Genomic DNA, 11694 nt, shown 5'->3' with positions numbered 1-11694 from the left:
ATACAAATGAAACCGGACGTTGACGCGTTCGAGTCGAGCACACCTTGAACAACCGAGGTTAGACAGACTAACAATTACAATTTTAAGGTAAGTCCTTTAATATTTCTCATGATATTTTGCTTCAATATATACTATGATATGTCACTTATATTGTATTGCTATTTGTTTTAAAAATACTTTATTTCTAAAGTCTAAAATTAACGAAACGCACCACCTTGGCAATAGTAAAAGCATGTTTTCTATTTTTAATCGTTATAAATTCCAAGTTTCTCGCATCTTTTACTTTTGCAAACATACATTTCTAAAAATCTTATCGTTTGACCTAAACAAAACACTTAAAGTTGTAGATATGCATGCTATATAGACAACGAAAAGTGCATCTCTTTGTGCATCTTTAATTTTTAACTCTGTACGCTTCGTTGTCGTTACACTGTTTTATACTGTACGAGTCGTTGTGACAATAATGCGTTTTAAAATCAAAATTATCATGTTTTAAAACATATTTTTGTATGTAAATCTTAATATACACGTTGCAAATTTACCATCATAAGCCAATATATTATTCTCATTGTACAGACAAATTCCAATTTCATGTATTTCAATTCATTTGTGCATATAAGAAGTTTCATTAACCATGCGAACATGTATATTATTTTGAAATTCAATCGTTCGACAAATTTCAGATGTTATTGATTGAGTGGACGGCTACCTGTCAATCTGTCATTAAAAATCTTTTCTAGTATTGGGCAACAATAATTTTATTTTTTTCTCGGGAAGGGGGAGGGGTTGATTAGAGTCCTAAGGAATAATTTAAAGGCCTGGTAAACGCTGAAAATTAGCAAACCTACAAGAAACAGGATTAAAATTATATTCTGAAGTGTAAAATGCCGGAAAACGATTATTGTTCAACAATGAAAAATAAAATTTTCGCACGATTATGCCACGTAAAGAAAATAAATAATATATTCTTCTGCCCCCTCCTGATATCAAAAAGTCTTCTCCTTATGTCCAGTTATGTAATGTGATATACAAAAGGAAAAAAAAAATTTATACTACAAAAGCAAATAAAGCATGGCAGCAAGGTATCAACAAAAGACATACATTAGGTTTTATAGGTTTGTGCTTACAAAAAAGTTCAGCATTTGTTTTAATAACAAATAGATAATCTTAAAGCTTACGGGGGCCTTCTGACCACTGGTCCCTTCTAAAAAATGTTTTCGAGTGGCTATGCAACTATGCTCTTGACTTTATGCTAGTATAAAACACGAACACATATGACAAAAAGACATGAAATACCTATCTAACTTAAGAGTAGTTGTAGTTACTGGGAGCTAGTGCAATGTCAATTTTTCAACTACATTTTTTTTTATTTGAGTTAAATGTAATATATGTACTTTTTAAATTTCAGTATATATCTTATAGAGGAGGAAACAGTCGAGGAGTCCGATGGCTCAGAAAAAGAAGAAGTGGAATATCACAGATGTAACCTATGTGTTTATGAAACCAAAAGAAAGTTTGACTTTAAACGTCACAAAAATAGAGTTCATGAAAACCAAAAACAGGACAGTGTTCCCGATGATAGTAAAACGTATCGCTACCTTTGTCATGTTTGTGGCCTTATGTTCCAGTCAAGATCTGGACTAGCAATTCACATTTAGGACAAACACACATTAATATTCAGATACAAATGTAGCACGTGTGGTATTGGGTTTAACCGGCTTTGGGACTTTAGAGGACACCTCAATCTACACAATAACATCAGAACAGAGAAGTGTCCCCTGTGTAGTAAACAATTCACGTACAAGAATTCCCTGAACGTCCACATTAAGGCTCACCACTCAAAAGAAAAAGAAATTCCGTCGTACCTGTGTAGCACTTGTGGTTGTGGATACAAGTCCTTGGACGCGTTGAGGGAACACAGGAAAGTGGTTCAAGAAGGTCGCCTTTTGTCCTGCATATGTGGAAAACAATTTAAATGGCGATCAAGTCTAAAGTATCATTTATCTGTTTGTAACTTATACAGAAAAACACATAATAATAAAAAATTTTACTACAAATATTTTTTCTTATTTAATATGCTAGTTATCTAATTTAGTTTCGCCTGACGAATGACACAAAAATCAATGACATAATGATGGTTACAGCTTGACTTCATTTTCCTGTTGTGCTGGATATCATGATTACTATAAAAAAAAAATGAACCACTTCATTCAATACAAAACGTAAAAATTATAACAGAAGAGGGATAAAAAATTAAATATCCTCTGATTCGTCATTGAATTCAAGTCCTTTGCGAACATGAGGAAGTATTTTTGATTCATCTAACCGATGGAATTGGCGAATAGGTCGTATTTCTCTGGCTGGCATCGGTGGATCACTGATGCAAGATTTCACTCGTCGTCTTGTCCACGTTAACTTTGATTCTCTCAGGTTTATCAAATGGGTGATTTCTTCAAAATAAGATTTTTTTTTTGCAAAAACAAGCATAAACACATAACATACTAGCCACAAAAAGACATACAAACGCACAATTTATTTTTTTAAATCATTTTTAGCTAAAGAAACAATAACTACAAAACCGCTTATTTCTTGTTCGTGTTTAGGTATTATTTTATGAATAACTTTTGTTAGTCAGCATATCAACATTTGAGTTATGTTTTGTTGGTCTGTCATGTTACTTCAGAGGCATAAGTTGTCGGAATGGATATTTCATGCAATACACTTTGTATCGTTTATGATTATTGTAAAATGCCGAAATTTAGTGTTGTCCTTAGTTACACTATTAAAACACCTCCATATGACGATAGTTTCAATAACATATAACGTTAAAATTTGGTAACGGTTGTGATAGATAAAACTAGGAAATTTCACAGTATACATTGACATATGGATCTTTAATGTAACGTCATTTTTCTGTTCTCAGTCTTTTATGCCTTAGTTTATTAAACATTTATTTATCAATTACAACAGTTTGAAGCTATTTATGTGACTAACATTGGTTGTAAAGTTTTGACACTAGAAGGGATACTGAAGGTTTCTGCTGACGGTGTTATACTTTGCAATTTCAATAGTTCATGGAAAGGGTACACTCTTGCTCTGTTTGTTTGATGATGAAATCCTCTTCAAAAAGTGAATATTATGATAAGAAAACGATTATTCATACATGTATCACTTCAATGCAAAATACTATCATCCTTTTGTTGCCACTTAAAGTTTTATCATTAATTTTCCATCGTTTGACAAGTTCTGAGTAGCGCATTGAAGAGGTGTTAGATAATGTATACCACTGTACAACGTCACAGAATAAACGGTACGTAATGTTTTCAAACGGAAAGGAACCAGACGCCAAAAGTTCATTAAACTGTACAAAAGAATTCCATTCGCCGACATCTCTCAAATTTGATATCACCTTCGGCAAGATAGACGATAAAGTAACGTTCAAGGGCGTCTTTTTCAAATATCCTACCGTCATCAGATTCTATAAAAGATTGGTTATCTAATACATCTGGTGAACAATGGTCAACGAGCTCGTCTGGTCGTTGTCTTTTCGGCAAACTTGGACCAACAACTGCATTTTGACGAGGCTCGAAATCGTGAATATTTAGAGATATCGAATTTGTATTGGCTGTGATATATTTATTTTTTGACTTGATTTCATCTGGAATAACGTGGAAATTGCGAGTTTTTAGTAAACTTTTGCCTTCAGATGTGCGCTTGATTATACATTTCAGTTCTTGCTTTGGATGACTGATAATTGCATGGTCTACTATTTCACCAAAGTTGGCAAATGACAGTTTACAATAGAAACACAGAAAAAAGGTTGCTGCTGCCATTACGAGTACCTTAAAAAGAAATTTATTTGTACCTTTTTTTGTCAACGAACTGTACAGTGGTTGTTTGTCATTGAGGAACGAACTTGACACATTTGGTGGAACGAACGATACAGTACGAGTTGACCTAATTTTGTACGATTTCGTGTTTAATTACATTTCTAGAGAACATTTGAAGCTGACGAGATGAATTAACTAGTCATTGTTTATCATTGATCAAAGTATCGCTTCGCAAAAGTTTATATAAGATGAGATATTGACCATAGTTTACCCCAAAAAACGTAGAATATCACACCATGACTGTGCGTTTTACATATTGCAGTTTTATCAAACGCTTTTTACAAAATCTGGAATTTACAACCATTTTATAATTGATTATATAAACTAACATGCTTATGTACATATTGATATACACTCACATAAATTCGAGAAAGGCCCTAGAAGTTGTTGTCATTCCAAATGTTGTCCTAATTATCGCTTCGAACGCGTCAACGTCCGGTTTCATTTGTATCGGGGTTATACGGAGTGTAGATGATCTGCAAAATATGATAAATACTGTAAACTCTTCTGCAGAGGAATATGGTTTATATATTAATATGTCTAAAACTAAAGTGGTCGTGTTTAGAAATAGAGGTAGTGTAAAAAGTCAAGAAAAATGGTTTTTGAATAACAACCAAATAGATATATGTGATAGTTTTGTATATTTGGGTATTCTTTTTAACTATAATGGCAGTTTTTTACATACACAAAAAATGTTAGCCAATCAAGGAAGAAAAGCTGTTTTTGCTTTATGTAGTAAAATTGTAGATGAATATTATAACTGTGAAACGTTACTGTCCTTATTTGATACTTATGTATCTAGTATACTTAATTATAGCTGTGAAGTGTGGGGTAATCATAAAGCTGATGATATAGAGAAAGTACATTTATATTTTTTAAAACGAATTCTAAAGGTTTGAAAAACTGCTGTAAATAACATGGTTTACTGTGAATTGGGACGTTATCCAATGTATTATGAAAGACAAAGAAGACTGATTCAGTTTTGGTTTAAATTATTAAATACTGATAACTGTATACTTAAAGCATGTTATGAAGATATGTTGGAGAGTTCATTTAAAAAACCCAATGACAAATCGAATTGGGCATGTTCAGTCAAAGATATTTTATGTAGATATGGTTTTCATGATGTATGGCTAAAACAAAGCGTAAATAATGTTGATATATTCATACATGAGTTAAAACAAAGAATGAAAGATACCTTTATTGCTGATGCTAATGCTTTTTTTAATAATTCATCAAAATGTATACTTTATAGATATATATATGACACAGATATACTGCAATTTTATTTAGATAGACCTGTTAATCAAATATATAAACCTTTTATATGTAAATATCGTATATCCGCCCATAGCCTCAACATAGAAACAGGCAGATATTACAATGTAGATAGAGAAAATAGATTATGTACTATGTGCAATAACAATATTGTAGAAGATGAATACCATGTTGTTCTAGAATGTAATAGATATAGTGATGTAAGAAAACTATACATTAAGAAATATTATTGGCAATATCCATCCACTTTTAAACTTATACAGTTGTTATCAGTTCACAATGTGAAAGAACTTAATAATTTAGGTAAATTTTTGTTTAATATTGAAAAAATTCGTAATATGTAGTTGTATTAATTATTTATCATATGAATTTATTTTCATTCTCCGCCATACATATATTGTGTATAATTATTGTATTTATATTTCACTGATACAAAATATTGTAAAATTGTATATTCTATAAGCTGTATTGCTTCTGAATAAAGTATTATTATTATTATTATTAAGAGTGCTAACAAGACAGGACGATCGGACGTCCAGTATTTTTATGTTTCCTGCATGTGTTTAGCTCAGTAATAAAAAACCCAAGGTTGTAGACTCAAATTCCTGGAAAGAGAAGTCACTTCAGTTCCTATATTCCGAAATTATACAGAAGTGCCGCTGCAATGGGATCTGTTTAAACGGTTTTTGATATGTCAAATATAAGATTGGGTTGGAAACTTTACATCAAATATTTATGAATAGAATGATGGTAGTTTCAAGGAAACAATAAAATTTTGTTAAAAATATAATTACATGAATTGGTTGTTATTTTGAATTTAAACAAAAATCTAACTAGTGTCTGGGGGAGTACATGTGCTTAAATAAAAAATATTTTTCTGCACAAAAATTTCTAAAACATTTTTCGGCTCGCTCCGCTCGGCAAAACATCCACATCATTTCAACCCTGGCTACGCCACTGTATAGAATATTTGTTCTATCAGGTACAGGTATTATGACATTGTTTATAACAAAGTTTCCACTGGAACTTCTGTTAGGTGGAACAAATATACGTTGACACCATAACATTTGTTTCTATATAAAGAATGAATGTCATGTGATTTTTTTCACCTGATTGCAGTTTAAATACTGCTTACCTGTTTTGACCATTACCTGTAAAGCTTCTTAGAATAAAAAGAATGATATCCAAACTTACACCCCAGCTCCTTTGTTCTAACAGGGGTGATCTGAGCCGGATCACCCCAACCAGATCACCCCAGTTTAAGTTTCTGTGTTTATGCATGCTTTCCTTTGTTCTGTAACATTTTGGCGGGAATGTCAAATCCAGTATAAAACTTACAATTAATTATACGGAGAAGACTATCTATCAAAATTCATCGTGTTAGGGGTCATTAAGGGTTTACAGTCATTTAAAGCCATTTTAATGATTATCAGTTTCATTTTTTTTTTACTAAGTTAGACATTTGTACTTTTTATTTTGCCAATTTTATCATGCGAGCTATTCTCGAAACCCCTGTTATGAAATTGATGAAGGACCAGTATGTTTGAATACTTCAGAAAGACAAAATAAACAATATCATAATATCCATGTCATTACAGAATTTGTAAACACTCAACTTCAGAATTCCAATAAAGCAATCAGAGACATCAGACTAAACGCGTCCATCAGAATCTCAGAAAGCAGTATTACAAGAAAAAGTGAAACTCGATAATGTAATAGTTTCCATTAGAGAGCAGGTGAATGACAACAGAAGATCACTTACTCTGACAGTACTACGACTTCTTACATGTGGGTCTCGCTGGGTTCCGACCAATGATTTTTGTTCAGTTACTATAAAATATTTTACCATCAAAAGGGTTGTGACGTGTTTCCCCACAATGAACCAAGGTCATCCAAGGCAGTTCATTCATGAAAAAAGAAAAACGAAAAAATAGTCTGTGTCTAGTAAATATGCCGTTTTGTATTGGTATTGTACGTATTCCTTTTATCCTTCGAAACAGCAATGATTGTAATGGTATTCCTCTCCTATGGAACCATATTAGCAGACATACATAGAATGGTCCGACGTAGATTTGCTTGATTTATCTGCGAGAGAGTTTCGGTATTTTTAAAAAAAAAAATGTTTGCTGTATATCATATATGATGGGTTTTTTTTTTAATTGTTTTGTACAGCCTGTTTTTTTTTTATTGTGCTGTTGCATCACTGATTCGTGTTAGGGGAGAGTTGTATATTTCATATTATTAGCAAAACTATTTCAAGAGAAAACAACTATCAACTTGAAACATGGGTGACTCTCAGTTGAACTTTTTACTCCGATTTTTTTTCTAAAGAGCGAGGGATTATAACTGAAAGGATTGTGTTAATAAATTTGGAAGGACGATGGAGTCTTAATGCACATGAGAAAAAACTGCTATATGCCAGAAGAATTTTTTTTAATGTCAAATCTTTACACCTCAAACACAGTCCGGAATGCGGTTCGATAAAATTGCTCCCCTTGTTTATTTCGCTCTCCTGTCAATTCATGTAATTTCGCTACCTCCAACGGTAGACGCTACAGCGATGGGTGTCGTCAAGAAAGGTACGATTAAAGGAATCAGCTAGGAATTAGACGATCACCATTGGTATAGGTGAGTTGTTTAATAGTTGTTGCATTGGGATAAATGTATGTTTTGGATTAATTCATAATCAGGAATAGCTGAGAAGGAAAGAAACGTGTTGCTACGTGAACCCGGAAAGGCCGGGACGAATTTCAAAAAAAAAATAGAGACGATCGTTCTGAGTGTGCCACCTCCACATTCAAACGTATACACAAGCACAGTATTCCCTATCTATGTAATGTGTTTTCATAATTATGTGATATAGAGCAAAAAAAGGTAGCAGTTTTTCGTGTCGTGTTGTTAAGCATTTCCAGGGGAGATAATGTTATTTTTCACGGTGTGTTTGATAGGTTTGTTACATCTGTAACATTATATAATACACACTCATAAAGTGGATTAAAAGAGCCTCTCACACTCTATTAACTGAATTTCAATTATTTTATTTACCGTAGTGCTATTATATAAGACTTCGGAGGTTCATATCACTAATATTCAACGTTTTTATATCGGATTTTTTTTTTTACTATTGTTATTGAACGGTTCATAGTAAAAATGAAAAAAAAATCCCATAAAACCGTTGAATGTAAATGACATGAACCTCAGAAGTCTTATATATTGTCCTTTAATATAAGACCTGAGATTCATATCATTTACATTCAACATTTTTTATCAAATTTTTGTTTACTTTCAATGTTGAACGGTTCAACGGTTGAACTTTGGTAGTTAAAAAAATCCGATAAAAATTAATGGTTCAACATTAATAGTAAAAAAAAATCCGATAAACATGTTGAATGTAAATGATATGAAACTCTGAAGCCTTACATTATTGGACTATCGTTTATTAGATCTTATCCTAACTAAATGTTTTTTGTGGTGTATATTACAAAAAAAAGGGGGGTCTTTTAAAAACACCAAAATACCTTAACAATCCTACAATATCTGTTTACAGAATGAGAGAAATATTTCGTATTATAAAACTAATTTTTCTCACATGTTTGTTAGATATGTTGAAAATACAGACAAATGTTTAGTACGTATACCCATCCCCTCTTTTTCAATTCATTAGTTCAAGATACAGCTCTGAAGAATATGCAATGACCTAACATTGATAATTTAGCTAACAATTAATTCAGTACATTTTTTTAACAAGTGAAGACCAATGAAACATTTGATACGATTTGAAAACATAGCCAATTAAGTATGATCTTGTGGTTTCGTAGACATAAATTATAATTCAACATTTTCGATTCATATTCTAGTATATTTTATAACATGTTTACATTTTGTGACGCATCTGATGTATACATCCAGTGCTAGATCCGGGAAAGAGCTCTTAGTTCCGATCCGTTTGTATGGGAAACTTGTGGTTGCAACCCCCTCTTTAACTGCCTGTTCGATTTTTTGTTTGCAGTGTCGAAAAGGGAGAAAGACAGCAGTTTTATCAAGAAGTTTAATATGTGAAAGTTCTGCTTTACATCTGACAGTCAGGAATTATTTTGAAGTACACATGTCGACCAGAGGCATGGAACTGTGAGGAGAGGGTACCAGATGCTAACTGAGATTCCAATTTGAACTAAAGAAAGCAATATATAAAGATATGTTGGAGAAATAATCTAAATGAATAAAGTTATGCCACAAAAGGAACTTCTTTTTTTTATATACAGAATTTGTCAAACGTATCCATAACAGAAGAGACGTGAATGCATCCTTCATAGCCTTGTAATACTGATGGTAATACTGTATATAATTTCTGAGATGATATAGCAGTTTCATTGGTTTCCCCTTTCTACTTCTTCAAAGAACTTGATCATCTGAACTCTTTTTTTTAAATTGGAGCCCTGTTCAAAAACAGTTAAAAGAGCATATGCTTAATTTTTGTTATTTTTTAGAATCATCTTTTTTTTTTAAATGAAACAGGTTGTACATTCTACATAAAATATGCCAGTCAACCGTAAATGTTAACACCCCAGAAAGGTCTTTAGTATATTCATTTGTCAACTTACAGAATATGTCAAAGGTTTAAGCATCCCAACCATTACCATGTGACTTGAGTTTTTGATTTGTCAATATCATGCAAACTCGATATTTTCCAAGACATCATACTAGTCCCGTTTTATTATTAAAAAAACAAAGGACTAACTCTTGTATAAAACTGTAACAGATTATCAAAGACTGTCTAGTAAGTACAATTTTAACCTAAGCCCCTGCTCTTTTTAGCACTGTGACCGTCTTAGCAACGGCTTGGTTGATTGCAAGGGTTTGGTGCAGAGACTGAAGACTTGAGACAATAACATGGAGGTAAGTATGTATAAGAACAACGTTTTTAAGAATATAGGCGGATTCGAGCGGGGGGGGGGGGGGGGGGGGGGTTAGTCGGAAAATTTAGGGAATCACTGAAGCATGACTGGAGCATGATGGATTGTTTCCTGGCTTGCTTTGGTAGGGTATTGTTGGATGTTTCACACTCGAGTAATATATATACGAAATATGAAGTCACCGGTGTACTACTATAGTACTTGACGTGTAATAGTGAGCATGTATGAGAAAAATAGAGTGAGCTACCGTATACGGTAAAAATTAATATAAGGGAACTTTGATATCCTTGAATCTGTTTCTGAGTTGTGAAGAACTAACTGAGTGGAACGGTTATTCAAGTAAAATACTATAATACAATCGAGTATCTATGTGATAAACTATAATAAAATTGAGTCTAATGTAAAACTTTTAAATAAGTAAAGACTCTTAATGTCTTGAAAATTTTCGACTGAAGGTAAACTATTAGGAAAAGAAAAAGATATAAATAGTAAATTCAAATCGTATGAATCGTAAGAATAATATTGGCGAACAAAAAAAGTATCACATTATGTCGTCTGACAATTGTAAGATGCTATGAAGATAGACTAAAAATAAATCGAAAATATAGCACAGAAGAAATCATGAAGTAACTCAGTGCAATCCCAATTTAAGATGCAAACACACGAAAAGAAAAACAAAATCACACCATATCTCCACATGACACAAAACAAAAACCAACTGCAATCAACAAATAAGACGCAAAGAGTCACAAGAAATTAAAAAAAAAATCCATTCGTGGGCAACTACCTACTTACTATACTGTACACAGTATCGAACACAAACATAGCCAAAATATGACACTCGAGAAATAAGACCCAAACTAAATTACAAGTAATTGCAAGATCAATAAATGATGTATAAAAAATAATTCCGAACAACAATTGGTTAACACAAACGAAAGGAATACAACGATATAAATCTATGCTACCCCAAAAACTCAACTTCACATCCGGGTTACTGTACAACTAAGGTGTAACAAAATGTGTAACAAAACTTTTTTAAATATTACAGAAATTATGACTGTCGGTGTAATTGTGATTGTTTAAGAAAAAAACATGTCAAGCATGCAAATAATATTAAAAAAAATTAGTTTTAATCACTTAAAAGTCATGTGATGTTACATATATAGGACGGGTGTGTTCGATTCGTAAATTAATTAACAAAACCCCGTCATATAACATCCAACTTTGAAGTTGCGTCTTAATGTCAAATTTAGGTGTGCCACTTTGGGAATGGTCTTAAACGATTGACAATTCATTTTTCAATTTTTGTAATTTTTCCCAGATTTTTTCTATGTCGAGCAAAAAAAAGTAGCAGTTTAAAAGGAGACCCCCTAAATGACGTAACAGCTTGACTTATGGTCGTTTTAAAAACGATTGTTTGCAAGTTGCATTGTGAACAATTGTAAAATATGAAAATTAAACAAGGTGAATGCAAATATTTTTAATGACTTTACGGAAAGTAACTTTTGTGACATCTTGACAACCGTTTACAAAGTTCATTACACTTTTCTACCTTCTAAACAAAAGAGGTCGAATTCTTTTGTTCTATTTAAACCGCATATCGGACTGAA

The 11694-nt window shown here is 32.3% G+C and overlaps 1 pseudogene; it reads left to right on the top strand.

Moving 5' to 3' along the window:
- The first annotated feature begins 4365 nt into the window (after positions 1-4365).
- On the top strand, positions 4366-5640 carry LOC143071533 (uncharacterized; annotated as a pseudogene).
- Positions 5641-11694: the final 6054 nt, after the last annotated feature.

The sequence above is a fragment of the Mytilus galloprovincialis genome, chromosome 4 (genome assembly GCF_965363235.1).
Source record: "Mytilus galloprovincialis chromosome 4, xbMytGall1.hap1.1, whole genome shotgun sequence".
Taxonomy (NCBI): domain Eukaryota; kingdom Metazoa; phylum Mollusca; class Bivalvia; order Mytilida; family Mytilidae; genus Mytilus; species Mytilus galloprovincialis.
The sequence above is the reverse complement of the archived record's forward strand: the minus strand, read 5'-3'. Positions and strand labels throughout refer to the sequence as shown.